This window comes from Euleptes europaea, chromosome 2, assembly GCF_029931775.1.
Source record: "Euleptes europaea isolate rEulEur1 chromosome 2, rEulEur1.hap1, whole genome shotgun sequence".
Taxonomy (NCBI): domain Eukaryota; kingdom Metazoa; phylum Chordata; class Lepidosauria; order Squamata; family Sphaerodactylidae; genus Euleptes; species Euleptes europaea.
Genome location: NC_079313.1, coordinates 43,215,433 through 43,232,792, shown reverse-complemented (window position 1 = coordinate 43,232,792; position 17,360 = coordinate 43,215,433). Strand labels below are relative to the sequence as shown.

The window sequence follows — 17,360 nt, the reverse complement described above, 5'->3', positions numbered from 1 at the left end:
CTTTCTCTCAAACGCTTGTGTTCCTTCTCTTAAACTAAAAAAAAAAAAAAGCAACAACCAACCACAAAGCCTTTCCCCCTGATATCTTTAATGGTCCATTTTTACTTTCTTTTTTAGTCCTTCATTCAGATACAAAAGGGAGCATTTTTCCCATACCCTCATGGCACCAACTAAATTGCCAAACCTGTCTACTGCTTTGAAGTCAGAAAGCACAGTGTGTCAGCCCTAACCCCACTGATTTTAGGAAAGCATTCCTGTGCTTTGTGGGAGGAAAGTGAAATGGTGGTAGCTTGTTCTGATGGGGGTATAGTATCTCTCCTCCAGAGTGGCCAGATATTCCCTGTGTGTCAGAGAGGCTTAGGGCTGAACTACACGATAGGTTTGCTTACAAGTTGTCTCTGAGTTCACCGATTTAATCAGCTCCAAGGATGTCGCTTTAAAAGCCTCAGAAGCTGATTTTGCTGACAATGAGCTGCATAGGTGGAGGAGGGGGTTCCTATTTCCTCCTTCCCCAGCCTCCAGTGGGAAGAACTTTGAGTGGGAAGCTATTTGCCAATAACTTCCTACTGGGAGTTCTTTAGGCTCAGGAAAAAGGTTGGGTGGGAAGCAGGAGTCTCTCATCCACCGCTGGTGTCAATGTCAAGCAAAATCAGCTTCTGAGGCTTTTAGAGCAACATTCTTGGAGCTGATGTGTGACTGATCAAAGCAGTGAATCTGTAGAAAGCTTCTAAACAAATGTATCATGTAGTTTAGCCCATACTCTCCCCTCCTCGTTATATGGTGAATTCTTATACCCAAGTATTTTTAGATGGATTAAGCAAAAATGGGTAAATGGCCAAGTAAGACAGAGGTTTCTACCTATTCTTATATGCACATCCAGTCCCAAGCCCACTGGCTGAGGCAGAAGAGTGGACTAAGCTTGATGGGAGGGAGAGTAGAAAATGGGTTGTCGTTTCAGGATGTTTTGGGATTTCCTAGACCCCTCAAGCACCCTGTTTAGGTAGAGCATAGGGTAGCTGTATCAAAACCTTAACAAGTTAAGAAGTTGTCTGGTGAAATATTAGGGACTTCAGAGCCTTCCGCTTCTAGGCTGTTTGAAACAAACAAGCAAAACCAATTACCTCAGAAAATGGTGCTAGTTCTAGGGCCTTTTATGCATGGGAGGTTTTGCCTTGGATTTAATGCCCTCTAGATGCACATTTTCCTCATCCGAATTCTCAAAACTCTGCATGCGGGCTTATTGTTGAGTTTTGAGAATCTGGATGGGGAAAATGTGCATCTAGAGAGCAACAAATCCTAGGCAAAACCTAACATGCATAAATGGCCCTAGGGTTTGGTTCTGCAACTATGTTGCCTTCTATACATTTATTTCAATAACCTGTAAATTAAAGAACTGAGCACATATCATGCAGGTTTCATGGGACCTCACCAACCTCTCCTTTTGCCAAGGTATTAATTTTTTGGTTCAAAGAAACACCCAGAACAAGTAAAAGTTCTTTAAAAACAAAACAAAACACGATTTAGTTGTTTTTTTGTCCCTTTAAACAGCAGTTTATAGCCCCTTCACAGGTATGCTAGAATAGACAAAGTAGCTTCGTTTTGTCCCTTCTAGCCATTCTTAGGGAAGCTTGTCCACAGAGTTGCTTATTTATACTTCATGAGAGGCACCTACAACTCAATATCATATTCACATACAATTTAGAATTCAGACCACATCTTTCTGGTAATAGCAAACTGGAGTAATTTACCCATGAGAGTCTTTTCAAAGTGATATTTCACATCCAAATAGTAATCAGCACATGCAAGTAATGAACATAAGTAATGCATTGCTGGAGCCTACTTCCAGAGTTTAGTAGCTCAAGGCAGTCAGTCTGAATCTAGTCACATTATCAGTGACTAGGACCTTCAAGTGGTCTATCAGTTGCTACAAGCTTCAATCTGTGTGTTCGCAGGGAATGTGTGCTGTTTGAATGAACAATACCACAGCAAATACACATGTGAACCGACAAGGAGGGAGAACACCCACAGTGCTGTTTACTGCATGATTTCTTTGAAAAGAAGCAGAAACTTTAGATATCCTAAACAGAACAATGAGCCCAAATTCTCCTATGTGGGCCTTTCTACCTCAAAGCTTCCTTTTCAGGATTCTTTGAAAACCAAGATTTCCCTAGTTTATGCAGTGACAAGGGAGTAAATTCTTCCATTGTATAACATTACAGGGATTTTGTCCTTTGTGTACATGGGGTCAGACCTCAAATATACCAACAGTGCAAAATTAAGCAGAGTCATACTCTTTTAAGCTCATTGACTTCAGTGTACTTGCTTGCTTGTTTGTTTGTTTGAAATATGTTCATGTCACCTTTCCACCAAATTAGGTTCCACGAGTCAGTGAGCATAATTTTTTTTAATATTTGAGCAATAAGAATACATTTAAAATTATAAAATAATTCAATTAAAACACATAAACAAACAACATCAGAAAGAGGGCTTTTTTTGGTTTGTTTTATCTGGCATATCTCCAATAATGGGCTTGTAACAAAAAATGCCTTCCCAATAGAGGGAGACAGACAAATCTTCCTCAGGAGGGAGTCCAAAGTTTTGTTGCCACAACCAAGAAGGCGCTTTCACAGGTTGCAACCCATGTAGCTTTAGATGGTGGGGGCAAATGAAGAAGACCTCCAAAGATGACTGGAGTATATGGATAGATTCATATGGGAGAAGGCGGTCTTTAAGGTATGTTGGCCCCAGGTTGTACAGGGCTTTGAAGCATCTTGAATTGAGCCCAGAAGTAAATTGGAAGCCAGAGTAGATGGAACAAGACTGGAATGATATGGTCCCTATGACCCACTCCAGTCGACATTCTAGCCGTAGCATTCTGGCTGTACCAAATGTAGCTTCAAGACAGTCTTCAAGGGCAGAACCACAAAAAGTGCATTGCAGTAATCTAATCTTGACAAGTGTCACTCTTGCAGTATTGCACAATAATACACCAGTCAATATGCCTGAACACTGTTCCTTTATGTACCCTTGTTTCGAAACATTGCCTTTCCAGTGGCCATTACTTCTTCAGAGAAAGTATTGAAATTAGGGCACTATCTATTCAGAAGAAATTCTGCATTTTCCAGCCAAGCAGAGTGATACTTAAGACTGATTCAAATCTTATGCTTAGTGTAGTCAACCTTCCATAGGAATCAAGAACTTATATTGCCCACTTTTCCACGAGCTGAGCCACCCTCTTAAGAAAGAATGGGTTAGACTGCATTTGAGAAGAGCCTTAAAAATCTTCATGTGCAGGACTGCTAAGTTCAGACATGGAAACATCTTATTGGTCTCCTGTCCCCCTTTTAAGTCCAGAAAACAACCAAGACCACTATATGCAGGTGGATTAGAGCTTATAACTATACTGTTTAGAAGTCATTACATCTGCCATTCCCCACAAGTGTCATGGCTCACTTGACCAGAGGTTCTGTATCTCTGCTGCTCTAACACCCTGTTAGAAGAAACATGTAGAGCAGCCACACATATCACTTTCACACATGCCGAATAATGCACTTTCAATCCACTTTCAATGGACTTTGAAGCTGGATTTTACTGTGAGAAATAGCAAAATCCACTTGCAAACTATCATTAAAGTGCATTGAAAGTGGATGGAAAGTGCATTATTCAGTATGTGTGAAAGCACCTAATCTTCTGCTTCCTCCTTTGTATGGCATTGCAAGATGTGTTGACATGTGGGTCTCCTGGTGCTACTTCTGGGGAGAAGTATTGTTTACAATAGCTTCCTATGTAAACTATCCACAGAGAGGATAGAGAAAGGAATATTGATGGAGAAAGGAATATTGATGGAGAAAAGAATATTGAGATTACTTTTTCATTGGTGGATGGAGATGGATGAGCCAGCAGCTCAATTAAAATATCAAGCCCTGCCTCTTGGAGCAGATGGGAAGAGTAACCTGCATGAAGAATGCTCTCAATACACTAATGAGAAGTACGGGGCCCCCGACTCACCGTGGGGCCCGATTTGGTGGCCCAGGTGGGGGGGTGGCTGAGCTGGTGTATCAGTGAAAGCCCAACTGTGGGGGCTGCTAGAGACAAGCCCAGCTATGGGGCTATCAAGGGACTTGCTCAGTGGGGGCAAGTGGGTTGGCATCCTTCCAAGTGGCAGAGAACCACACAGCTGGCTTCTGTCCACGTGGGTTCAGTTATTGCCATTTCTTTGGCTCCCAGCAAGTGGGCTGGGAGGTCTGTCCATGGGCCCACAACAGGTGGGCCCATGTTGAGGATCATGCCCCCAATGCCATGCCAATTCCTATTGCTGTAATAATAAAGTTGTGGCCATTTCATCCATCCACTGTCTCTGTGACTTAATTTACAGGGACTCTGGGGGAAGCAGGGAATGCCCAGCCACGAGCATGGGATTGGGGGGCTGATAGGGCTTGGGCTGGCTCGGCACTGCCCCCCATAAGCACTGGGTCAGCAAGGACCCTTCGTTATTATGCTTAATGATCTTTTTTCAAGCCAATATTTACAGATGATTCCCCCCCTTGAAAATTGTTCCATTTTGATAGAAAAATTACTAATTGAGCTATCTTCTACATTTTTCAGCAGGGCGGATCCTCTACTTCCTTTGGTGGCAGTGGATCTTCTACTTCAGTTGGTGGTGGCCGTGGTTCTTCAAATTATGGTGGCAGTGGATCCTCAAATTATGGTGGCAGTAGTGGATCCTCAAATTATGGTGGCAGTAGTGGATCCTCAAATTATGGTGGTGGCAAGCCTTGCGGACAGGTGAGTAAAATCTTTATAGAGAGTTTTTGAGGAACAGTGCAATCTAACATTAACAGACAAAAATACTAAAATTGTGCCATTTTCCCTAGTTGTGAAGAGAGTTGATTTTTTTTCTAATGTGTGTAGATAGAATTATATTATCATACCAATACCAATGTCCATTCTGATAATTTCAATGTGTGTAATTCTTCAGAATTCATATTACTATAATACTTTTTGCATGATTTTTGTATCTGTGATGGATTTCCTGGGGGCTGTCCACTACCCCACAGAAATTTTCCCTCATGTCACAATACAATTTCATGCCCACCCCACTGTACCAAGGTTCCTAGTGGGAAACTGAAAAGAGAAAAAAGAGGTTCAAGGGGATAGGATCTGGGCCTTATAATCCCACCCCAGCCTGGATTGTTAACTGAGGTGAAACTGACAGGCATGAGATGGTTTGCCTTTTAAAGTGAACCAGAACACAGTTTATTTCAGAAAAAGCATATAACAGGAATTAGACTTTATATATTAAATGCATCAGGAAAATGCTCTCAGGCAGATTTATAGCATATCAGAACAACATTCTGTTGCAAATAAGTTACACACCTTGCTAGTTTACTGAAATACTTCTAAGCGCTCGTTTTCCTCAATAAGGAAACTTAACCTAAAGATCTGATCTCTTCTCAGATGTTTTATTCACACTCCTTTAAGACTAACTCCTTTCTCACACCACAAAACCTAAATTCTTCTCTAAGACCATTATCACACAGGTTATCTGCCCAGAGTTCTGTGCTTTTGGGAAGAAGTTTTTTTTCCTGCTTTCCCATAGCATTATGATATAGATGTGGAGAAGAAGAGTAGGTTTTTATACCCCACTTTCTCTACCTTAAGGAGTCCCAAAGTGACTTACAATCACATTCCCTCCCCCTCCCCCAACACAACAGGCACCTTGTGACGTAGGTGAGGCTGAAAGAGTTCTGAGAGAACTATGACTAGCCCAGGGTCACCCAGCAGGCTTCATGTGGAGGAGTGGGGAATCAAACCTGGTTCTCCAGATTAGTCTACCGCTCTAACAGCGCATTCCTGACTTCTGAGGACAAAAGTCCTCAGGAGGCCAGGAAGGGGCTGCAACTGGCATTGGGGCCAGTCAAGAAGGTAGCTTCTCTTTTTCAAAGAAAATAATAATTGATTATTTTTTCTTCAGGGATACACCTATGATGGCAATCGTTGCAACCAGGTAAGTTTTTTGGTTTCTAAACTCTTTCTCTAAATTCTTGAGCATCTCTTGTGAGTTAAATCCTGCAATCAGTGAAACTTCACTGATGGAAGATGCAAAAAAGGAGATTTCATCCCCTTCCTCACTGCAGTCTCCCAACCCTTGTGGCTATTAGATCACACGGGTCCTGTTACTCTGGGAATAAACTTTCCCAGGGTCAGAAAGGACTGCTGCAGGGAAGGGAAAGATCTACAACTGACAATACCTTTTGCTGACAGATCATGGGACCCAACTCAATAATTGGAATTGTTGTGTGATAGAATTGGCAAGTCATGCATGGATTTAAGCTTTTGTCCATGAATCTCGTTTCTGGATTCTGTCTCTTCATATGCAAAATGGTGCTGTCTGGGGAAACCCCACATCTAGTGCTCAAGCCAGATATTCCTGTTTCTCTGTCTCTAAAAACCATTTCGGTTGGCCAGGAGGTACACCTACCATCTATCATTTTAAGTACCGTATGTTGGATTAAATGTATTTTATGCTTTTAATTAAAATTCTACTTCTTATTCATTTCCCAGCAGGGTGGATCGTCATCTCAACAAAATTATGGAAGTAGCCAGGTAAAGGTGCCCTTTCTCTCTTTGTATTTCAGTGTATTACACTTCTAGAACTGATGTTTTGCTTACCATTCTTATAAGTTCTGATGCATAATAAGTATATTTTGTTGGTTGTTGTTTGATTTGTTAAGTGGGAAACATCCTGACAAGTTCCCATTGCCTTATTCCCATCTTCAGATTGCATTCACTGAACATGTGGAGGTGAGCAGTAGGATTGTGCCCAGTGGACCTATCCCACCACTCAATTAGTTGAAGCTAGGAATGTACATAGGATCAACGCCTGCAGTAACTGACCCTGCTTTTTGCAAGGAATCCAGCTGCATGAAAGAGCTTGTTAATGTTCAGTTGTTTCATATTTCCTACAGAATGTACAGAGGTGAAAGTCAATGGGCATGGTCCTAGTTGTGCCCTCTTTGCATTCAGAGAATGCAACCTGAAGAGATGAACAGGGCTTGTATCTTGTTCAGTTCTATTCCAACTGAGAGTACTGCATACTGCTATTTTTAAAAGTACCAATTCACAAGAAAGTAATTTTTCCCTATTTCCTTTGTAGGGTGGATCAACATCTCAACAAAGTTATGGAAGCAGGCCGGTAAAGGAGATCTTTCTATACAGCTCATGCTATTGCAGTTAATCTTAAAAGGCTTCTTAGCTAGCCAAAATGTTTAGGAATATAATAAAATATTTGCAATTGTTTACCTTCTAGGGTGGCTCATCATCCCAACAAAATTATGGAAGTAATCAGGTACAGCTGCTTTTCAAGTGCTTATATCTCGTTTTCTTTTATTTTGGATACTGCATGCTTTTTCCATTTTAAAAGGTTCCAATTTGAAGAAAACAATGTTTTCCCTTGCAGGGTGGATCATCGTACCAGCCAAGTTATGGAGGCAGCCAGGTAAAGCAGATCTCTACAAGTCTTCTCCTACTACACACCTTCCAAAATAGCTACTAGCTTGTCATTTTTAAAGGTTCTGGTAAAATAAAATATTTTTTATTTGCATTCCAGGGTGGAAGTTATGGAAGCAACCAGGTAAAGCAGATATTTCTATAAAAGTAATCCTATTGCTGTCCTGCTGCTTTGCTTGTTATTCTGAAAGGTTCTGGAAAACTGAAGCTTAATCCCAACAAGGCAGAGCTGATCCAGGATTACGTTTATGGAGGGGGTTATGTTCCCCGTGCATGATCAGGATACTACTGGGACCAGCTCCTCTGCTTGAGAAACAGGTGGAAGCAGTTTCCTGTGGTGCTTTTTTCCAGCTTAGGCCAATTTGCCAATGAGGGCCATTCTTGAAGAACGGGGATCTGGCCACAGTTACATATTGCACACTATGTGCAGATGTATTAGAAATGGTTTGGAAACTTTATGTGATGCAAAACGGGGCAGGAAGTATGTGGACTGGGTCTCACCTGAGTGAACATATCTTCTCAGTGTTACAAGAACTGCACTATGCCAGTTTGTTTCCAGGACAAGTTCAAACAGCTGGTATTCAATTTTAAAGCCCTAATCAGCCTGGCACTAAGGTGTCTGAAGTACCACTTTTGCCCATATAAAGCTGCCCATGATTTAAGGTAATCTACTGCTGCCTTGCCGCATGCCAGTACCAAGTGAAATCATATTGGCAAGCTTGAGGGGCATGGCATTTTCTATGGTGGCCTCCAGGGCCCAGGCAATAGAGTGAATTGTCACAGATAGCTGGTTCAGCTTCTTTGTTGTTGGCCTTCTGGAGATTGATAAAAATGGTGTTATTCTTTCGGGGTTTTAATGTAAATGGAACTCTGTTTTGGTGTAATTTGAATTGGTGTTCTTACCATTGGTTTCTTTGTTTTTATCTCTTGTTCTGCTGTTTTATACTATGGAGGGAGTTTTATAGCTAATACGTTGTTTGGCATCAGCTTTTGTATTTTTTAATGTTGGCTTTTATGGTAATGGTATTGTGGCACTGATTATTTTAGCTGTTCTTTACTACTCTGGTTACTCTGTTCTTTACTACTCTGGTGATAGTTTTTCAGGCTATTTTTTGTAATTTTGTTGTTGTGATAATTTGTTTGTTAAGCTGCTTTAAGTTTTATTAGCCGTTCTGGGTGCCCTTGGGGCAGAATGAAGGGATAAACATCTTACATAAATAAATATTTTCTTTGGTTTGTTTTCAGGGTGGGTCATCATGGCAACAAGGCTCTGGAAGCAGCCAGGTAAAGACAGATCTCTCTCTAAATCTCATTCTGCTGCAGTTGTACTTCTAAAACGGCTGTTTAAGTTGTCATTCTTGAATATTCTGACGAAATAAAATATTTTTGCCTTACAGAGTGGATCATCATCCCAGCAAGGTTATGGAATTAACCAGGTAGAATTAGTTTTCATCTGGTGTATTTCATCCTGTTTTTCTTCTGCTAAATATATTGCATAGTTACGTACTGCATATATTTTCCATTTTAAAAAGGTCCCCCAATTTAAAAAACAACAACCTGGTTGTTCATTGTTTCCTTTGCAGGGCAGATCATTATTCCAGCAAAGATATGGAAAATAAACAGTTACATTTGCTCTACATCTTTCCCAAAGCCAAATGGAAAAACCCACAAAAAATTCCTTAGCGATATTTTTCTGGGGTGGGGGGATTATCTGGGGGAAATGGCGGCAATTAAGGGAGACGAAAAGCGGATCTAAACTAATGTCAATTTATTTTTTGCATTATTCAAGTCGTTTCAGCCCTTCACTGTTTTTTTTTTTTAATGAGGGGGATCCCCTCTCCTGCCTACTTCCCTCCCTCTTCCCCTCACTTACCTGCAGGCAACAAGCTGAATGCTGGGGCTTGGCTGTGCTGCTGCCTCTGAACTCCATGTAGAGTTCGGAGGCGGCAGTGTAGCAGAGCTGAGTGCTGGGTCCAGCTGAGCCCAGTGTTCAGCTCTGCTGCGTTGCTGCCTCTGAATTCTACATGGACTTCAGGGGTGGTGCCGAGTTGAATGCTGGACTCGACTACGCTGCTGCCTCCAAAGTCTGATGAAGTTTGGAGGCGGCAGTGCAGAATTTTTCAGTTTTGGGTTTAATAGACCAGAAAAATTCAGAATTTCTGAAAAAAGCTGGTATGATGATTTGGTGTTTCTGGATTTTTTGAAAATTTCCAGGTCTATTAAACCCAAACCCGAAAAATATCAAAAAAACGTGCACACTCTACCATTGATATTGTGTCTGTATGTCAAGAGCAAGGGGTCGGTTTATGCATCATATGCTCAGCAGCTGTACAGAAACTTGCAGTAGTCTGCACAAGCAGGAATTTATGTTGTTTCTGCCTGCTTAGACCACTATGTGACTCCTCATATGCATGATGCTTGTGCATTCCTGCACCAGCTCCCAGCCCCATTTATCCTTAGCATGCCACAAAGCATCAGACAGCCTTAACTAAGACAGGATTTAATTTTTAAAAACAGCCTATTCCACTAGTTTCATGTAACAGAGCTGGCTTTTGTCTACTGGCTTTTTTCTACACAAAGTATGTCCCCATAAGTTACCCCTACTAGGGGAAGTAGAAATGATGGGTGATTTACACTTGGAAAATGGCACAAGGAGAAATGGTTAACACCCTCTCAGCACTGTAGTCCCAGTCCAGTCCCAATTCTTTCTACCAAAGCTATTATTAATCAGTGGTTAAAGAGAAGAGAGACCTAGCCCGTGAACGCACCAGCAACTTACCTCGCTATTTATACGTGTCGAGTACAAAAGAATCGAAAACGAAATAAAAATTCTGTTCCCACCGTGCCGCCTTTCTCCGGGTTTTTGATAAAATTCGCATGATTTCTGTTCCCACTGCGCTGCCTTTCTCCTCTGTACTGCGCTCAAAGGAAGGACGGCGATTGGTCCAGGAATTTACGGGCCATCCCATAACGGTAGCGGGAAAGGTTGTTTAGAAAATGGCGGCAAAAAAGGAAAAACGAGAATTGTACTGCGTGGCGGGAGTTCGAGGGGAAAGCGAAACTTGCCGCTGGGACTTGCCGCCATCTCACCCTCTCGCATCTAAGCATGCAAATTAAAGGGGGGGCTTGTTTTGCAAGCCTCGATTCCGCCCCCTCCCCCCTCTTCCCCCTCCCCCCCATTCTTGCCGCCCCACTCCAGTTGACTTGGGAGTTTGTGCCGGAATCCAGCAGGCGACGCTTGCAAACCCCCCCCAATTTCCCCCTTCCTCCTTTGCAAAGCCGAAAAGGGGGGGGAACGAGTGTGGGCGGTTAGGAAGGATGGGGGCGGGGCGGTGGGCTTTCAGTGGGGTTGCATGTTCCCACTTCATTGCTCCTCATGAGGAACATGTTTTATTTTTATAATCCGCCGTATAAGCGGATTCTCTTACCGCGGAGAAATTGCGCTCTGGAGATGTCCTCGGAATCCTTCGGGTGAGATGAAGTGGGAACATGCAAGGAAACCCCGCAGAAATCGGAACGGCAAACGTGCAGTGCAGACACGGCCCTAGTTATGATTCTCATTTAGTTGCACACTACGTGCAATTGTGAATCAGCTGATAAACAAAATAAACAAAATTTACATGAATCAGAGCTCACTGATTGATTGATGCATGAAGAAGTTAGGAGCAGTTTTGCTTGATTTCTGCTCCATGCTGCAGAGGCTTTTTGTTCAGGGAAGGTTTCCTGTGATCCCTGGCCAACTTTGCATGAGTACAAAGGGGTTCTATGGGGAGGAGAAAGAGAAAGATCTGCTTGCACAACCATAGGATCCATTTCCATGTGATCAAAAATGATAGGTTATGTGGGGAGGGGGTGTTGTATCACCATAAAGTCATGTAGTTCAACAATGAAGAGTTGCATGCCATTTTTGTAGGCATCTCTTTTATGCCATCTTTTCCCTGGAGATCTGCATTTGCCCAAAATACATAAATAGTGTGTTTTTTTTAAACCAAACAAAACTAATTAAAAACATCATTTCAAATCAGGAAAATGGGAGTGTGGGGTTTGTGTTAGAGCTCTAAAACCCGTTGCTCTCCTAGCTATATTGGGACAGTTAGAGCTTTGTCTTCAATTTCACCATAAGAGCAAAGGCACAAAGGGAGACAGATGCCATGGTTCATTGAGAAGAGATGCTATTTTCCTTCCCCTACTGCAGCTTCACAAGGTCAATTTTACATTTTATTCTCATCGTGGCTGTTGGCCATTTGGTGTTTTGCAGTGTACTTATGTCCCACAGAGGGCAGGAGGGTGACGTGCACAAAAGAAGGACCGTGTGACCAATACTGTAACATAGGAAACTCACTTGTACATATATGATTACTTTCCAGGTTTTGATTTATATTGATTTATAAAATTGCTTAAAATGAAGAGATTATAATGGATATTTCCCCCCTGGTTTTCCACAGGGGAGTTCCAGTTCTCAAGGAAGCAGCAATCCTTGTGATGGGGTATGTCTCTTTCACAACATTTGTGACATTTCGATAAAAATTGCCTTATGGTGGGAGCTTTCATGTGGGCATTGGGCATATGTGAATAGAGGGTAGTCAGTGAGTTATCTGAATCTAGTATAAAGTTGGATTCATGCTAACACTTTTTTCTGAATGACATGTAGAATGGTAATGGTAGAGAATCATACAGATGGTACACAATCATATAGATTTTGCTGTTATGAATAAATTTAACTTCACTTCTCTCAGTTCATCCGTAAGGCTGATTTTTAAAGATGGGTGGTATATGATATGTTTAAGGAATTGTCCAACACTCTTTGAATGAATTCACAAAACTGCTCAGAGAATAGACATAGAACTACACTTTCATCCTAAATCAGTCCTTATGTTCCTCCAGAAGTTACATTTAAAGAGGTGTATATAATTAATATGTTTATAGTGCTTCAACCAAAATGTGTTTTCCCTTCCAGAGCAGTTATTCTGGTACAGCATATAGCAGTAGCAACTGCCCACAGGTATAATCTATTTTCTTACTTCTCAGTGCTGAAACAGAGGGCCAGAAGCCTCATGTGATATATCTGTCACAGTGCAGAGCTATGGCTGCTCCAAGTGTTTGCATAATTAGTTGATGATTTTCTGATTGTTCCTCTCGCAGGGTGGATCTTCCAAGCAAACGTTCGGCAGCAACCAGGTAAGTTACAGCATTTACTCAAATGCAAAATTAATCTCCCCCTCCCAGATATGCCATAAAAAACCACTTTGGGGTCATCTTACATTTGCATAGTTATGTCCAATAAATTTGTCTGTGTGCAGAACACTTTTAAGGGGGTTGTCTTATATTCAGGGCCATCGTCCTTTCAAGTAAATACAGTGTTTCTTTATCTTGTTATTTTTCCTTTTGTGGGGGGGGGCCACAATGAATTTCTCCTGGGGAAGCCTGCACAAGAATACAGCAGGGCTTCAGTGCAGAGCTTGCACAGGAGACCGTCCTGGCAGTTTCGTATCTGCTGAGGAAATTCCTTAGCTTACTGTTTTTCATAAAAAATTAATGACCTCCCCAAAATTCTAGCTATTGGTTAGCCCAGTGTTTTCCAAATTTCTGATACCAAAATTTCTGATACTTCTTCCTCTGAATTCAAGTTTAGGAACACTTCACTCTTATGCACAAAACGTTTACTTTTAGTGTCCATAAAAGAGCCTAGCCCCTATGTTCCTACATGAGACCCAGTGCTGGGCCTGCCCCCTTTGAGGGCAGGTAATTGTGCTGGGTCTCTGCAGTGGGACTGCTAGAATGACCCAGGTGCAGGCAGCATACTCTGTGGATGAGAGCTTGGGGCCCACAGAAGTATTTTGGGTTTTTTAATTAATTAATTTCTTGTGGAATTTCTCTTGTAGAAGATAAATGTGCCCTAGTGCATAGTCTGGAGACTGCTCTTTTACCAGTACTGAGTGCCGTGTTTAATGCTAAAAAACATCACAACAACCCTCTATGTGTCCACAATGGACATGAGCCCAGTTTGTTTTTATGATTGCATGCTCCCTTTGCTTTCCCCCTTCTCCTCCTCTTGCACTAGGGTTGCCAAGTCCCTTTTCGCCACCAGTGGGAGGTTTTTGGGGTGGAGCCTGAGGAGAGTGGGGTTTGGGGAGGGGAGGGACATAAATACCATAGAGTCCAATTGCCAAAGCGGCCATTTTCTCCAGGTGAACTGAACTTTATCAGCTGGAGATCAGTTGTAACAGCAGGAAATCTCCAGCTAGCACCTGGAGGTTGGCAACCTTACCTTGCACACAGAGTATCATTGAGAGCTTCCTGGTCAAACTCTAATTTGCTATGATGCTTGAATATAGGCACCTCAGTAAATTCAAGTTTTATTCCTCCCCATAAACTGAGATTCTGAGCCATTCTCAGTTTAGAATCCCAGTTTGAAGGGTGTGCACAACCATGAAAACAAGCTATGTTCATGCTCTTAATGAGCAAATGATCTCTATTGGTGTGGTGTTGGAATGCAGCCATTACTTCATGTTCCAACTGGTATGTAACTTACTCTTTTTCTCATTTGGATCCATTACTTTCTTTCCCCCTTTTTAAAATCTGGAACAAAAGTACTGTCAGTTCACACCAGAGGAGATGTTGTAAGCATCCATAGGATTATAAAAATGAAATGCATAGAATGATTATAAAGATCCCTGCAAACAGGTATTTTACTAACCGAATTAATGGCTCTTTCATGCAAAATGTTCTTTCCACTATGATAAATCACGTTGGCCAATGTTTAATTCCCAACAATGAAGTGACTTGTATAATTTCTAACATAGTGGGTGAATCAACAGAACACCTAAATTTCTGGTCTTGTATAAACATTCTGCAGAGAGTTAGGAAAGTCAAAATTCCTAGCTAAGGAAGAGCATGGGGAAGGCAATATCCTATTCAATTATTTACTCAGATCCCTAATGTCAGATGCGCTTCAAATGTTCCCACATATGCTTAATGTGAGGCTGATTCTACATGGGGTTCCCCCACACATAGATAGCAGGAAGCTGCTGTAGTAAAGGGGACAGTCCAGACAAGGTTGTGTTTAAACTGAACACAACTCATCTGGGTACCCCTCCTTTGGTGGTGGAAAGTGCCATCAAGTCACATGATCTGACTTACTATGACCCTGGTGGGGTTTTCAAGGCAAAGGATGTTCAGAGGTGGTTTGCCATTGCCTTCCTCCACTCCCCCTTACTCTGGGAAAATATAAATCTAATTTTCTTCAAAGTAAAAGGTAAACTGCAGGGTGGCTGGGGGTGGAGCATCCTTCTGGGCACTCTCTCATAGCCAACCAGGGAGGAAGGCAGAGCTAAACACCACCTTCAGAATGGCAGAGCTGATTTACACATTGCTCGCTTTCAGGCCTTTAAAGGGTTCTGTTCATTTCTTTACTGATCCATGTTACACTGAAGCTAAAAAAAAAAACCAAGAAAAAAAGGCCCTTTAAAGGGCCAAAAAGGGGTGTTGTGTGCTGGGTTGGAACCCATGCACAATGTGCAGAAATGACAGGAAGCAACATGAAGGGGTGTGTGACAGCAGAGCAAAATGGTATGGGAATGGTTCATGTGGATACCATTCCCACCTCTTCTAGTGTTGCTTGCTGCTGCTTCTGCCACGGTGAGGGCATGTTTCGCACCCTTGCCTCGAAGCAGTCAGAGTATAAATTGCAGGTACAGTATGTTTTTAATTTAAAAACTATAGCATTAGTAAAGTTTTAAATAGTTTTCTAAATTTTTGTTTTTGTAGCAGAGTACATTAACAGTTCAAGGCAAGCATGATTACTTTTACCCCGTAAGCTGCTCTCTTTGGGCGTTCTGAAATTTTAGCCAATACTGCCCTCCTCTGTCTGCTGTGTGCTTTCAGAAGAATATACATTGCAATAAGGAGGGTTTTAAAAATGAAAACTGGTCTAAACAAACCTTCATACAGAGGGTTAAGAATTGAGAGTTTTGTCCAAACCAACTATATCCAGAATACAGCTGTTCAGTGACATTTTAGAGACAAAATTTATTCCAGCATAGGTTTCATGAGTCAGAGCTCACTTCATTAGAGGCATGAGCTGTATTATCTATTTGGCTAGTTAATATATATTAAATGCTGCAAACAACAGAAAGACTGTGGGGGGAGTGTTACAAAGAGGGGTCAGTTTAAACCAACATCTGGTCTAAAAAGTAGTCTTTGCCCTGTGCCTCATGCATGAGCATGGCTTGGAGTGCAGATTTAACAAGGGGCAAATACAAAATATGGCACTCCTGTAAAGAGGACAGGCACGTTACAAGCACAGCAGGGAGAATGTCCTTGTCTAACCCTGACAATTTCCCATTTACATGAAGATTTTTTAAAATAAAGAAACATTTAAGAATGGGGTTCTCCTTCTGCACTGTAAAATGGTACAATCTATTCAGTCAGTTCAGGAGTCCACCACCTTTTCTCTGCCACATTCTATTGCATACATTGTTGGGGGTTACGCCAAATGCCATGGTGCATTAAGACTCTGAGGCTGGAGACAGATGATCATTTTTGAAATAGTTGAAGAAAGAGACATCAGGGCTCAAAATGTACATGTAGAGGTGCTCTGCTGTTTTGACAATAGATGACAGAGGGTCAAAAGAAATGAATGTCAACACACACACATATTGAACACAAATGGCTCTAACATAAGACATTTAGCTCTGAGAAATTATCATCTACCTCCCATCTCTTCTGAACTTGTCTTAGCTTTCTTTTTGTGCAGCATGGTAGTTGGTTCTAGGTAAAAGGTAAAGGTCCCCTGTGCAAGCACCGGGTCATTACTCACCCATGGGTAATGTCACATCCTGATATTTACTAGGCAGACTCTGGCCAAAAACGCATGGTCCCTTAACCCACTTTATTCCCCGTTTCAGCCAGGATCAAATTTACCCAGGCTGGGGGGGAAACTGTACGCATTACCTTGAAGAGCAGGGACAAAACTGTGCAAATCAATCCATGTAAACAGAAAATGAGGGACCCATGAAGTTCCTGTTTAGTTTGGCACGCCCCCCATGCCCCCAGTGATTGGTCGTTTCAAATTGACAAATGAGGGCCTTCCCCGCCCCAGGAAACGACCAATCACGGGGGACGGGGGTGTTGCAAGCTAAACAGGAACACTACGTCTCCAGCATTTTCTTTTTACATGGATGGATTTGCACACAGTTTCGTTCCTGCTCATTCAAGGTAATGCATACAGTTTTCCCCCAGCCAGGGTAAATTTGATCCTGGCTGAAACGGGGAATAAAGTGGGTTGAGGGACCATGCGTTTTTGGCCTTTGTTTACGGGGTGGCTTGCCAGTGCCTTCCCCAGTCATCTTCCCTTTACCCCCAGCAAGCTGGGTACTCATTTTACCGACCTTGGAAGGATGGAAGGCTGAGTCAACCTTGAGCCGGCTACCTGAAACCAACTTCCGTTGGGATCGAACTCAGGTTGTGAGCAGAGCTTGGACTGCAGTACTGCAGCTTACCACTCTGCACCATGGGGCTCTTCTTCTAGTTGGTTCCAGCCTCCATTATATTGCAGCAGCTCTTCTTATGGCAAAAAACTGAATTCTATTTTTCATCTCTTAGCAGAGCTCCCAGACTTATGGAGGAGGATACAACAGTAACGACTGCAATGTTGTAAGTGATCTTTCTGTAACCCATTTTTTACATTGTCCTCAATATGTCATGTACTATTCCTCACCTTCCACTTATTTCTGAGATATGGGTTGGATCTTATGGAAGATTTCCATGTGTGCAACAGTCCTTGCACAATTGGACCTTGAATTGCTCAGTTTGCTACTCACTGTCTGCTTGCGCTCAGTGAAAGTGATTGT

The 17,360-nt window shown here is 42.1% G+C and overlaps 1 long non-coding RNA gene across 1 annotated transcript; it reads left to right on the top strand.

Moving 5' to 3' along the window:
• Nucleotides 1-6,561: 6,561 nt before the first annotated feature.
• LOC130473933 (uncharacterized) lies at nt 6,562-7,499 on the top strand. The gene is made up of 4 exons (XR_008933178.1): nt 6,562-6,606; nt 7,157-7,195; nt 7,310-7,348; nt 7,460-7,499. It is a non-coding gene; the product is annotated as an uncharacterized LOC130473933 (long non-coding RNA).
• The last annotated feature ends 9,861 nt before the right edge of the window (nt 7,500-17,360 follow it).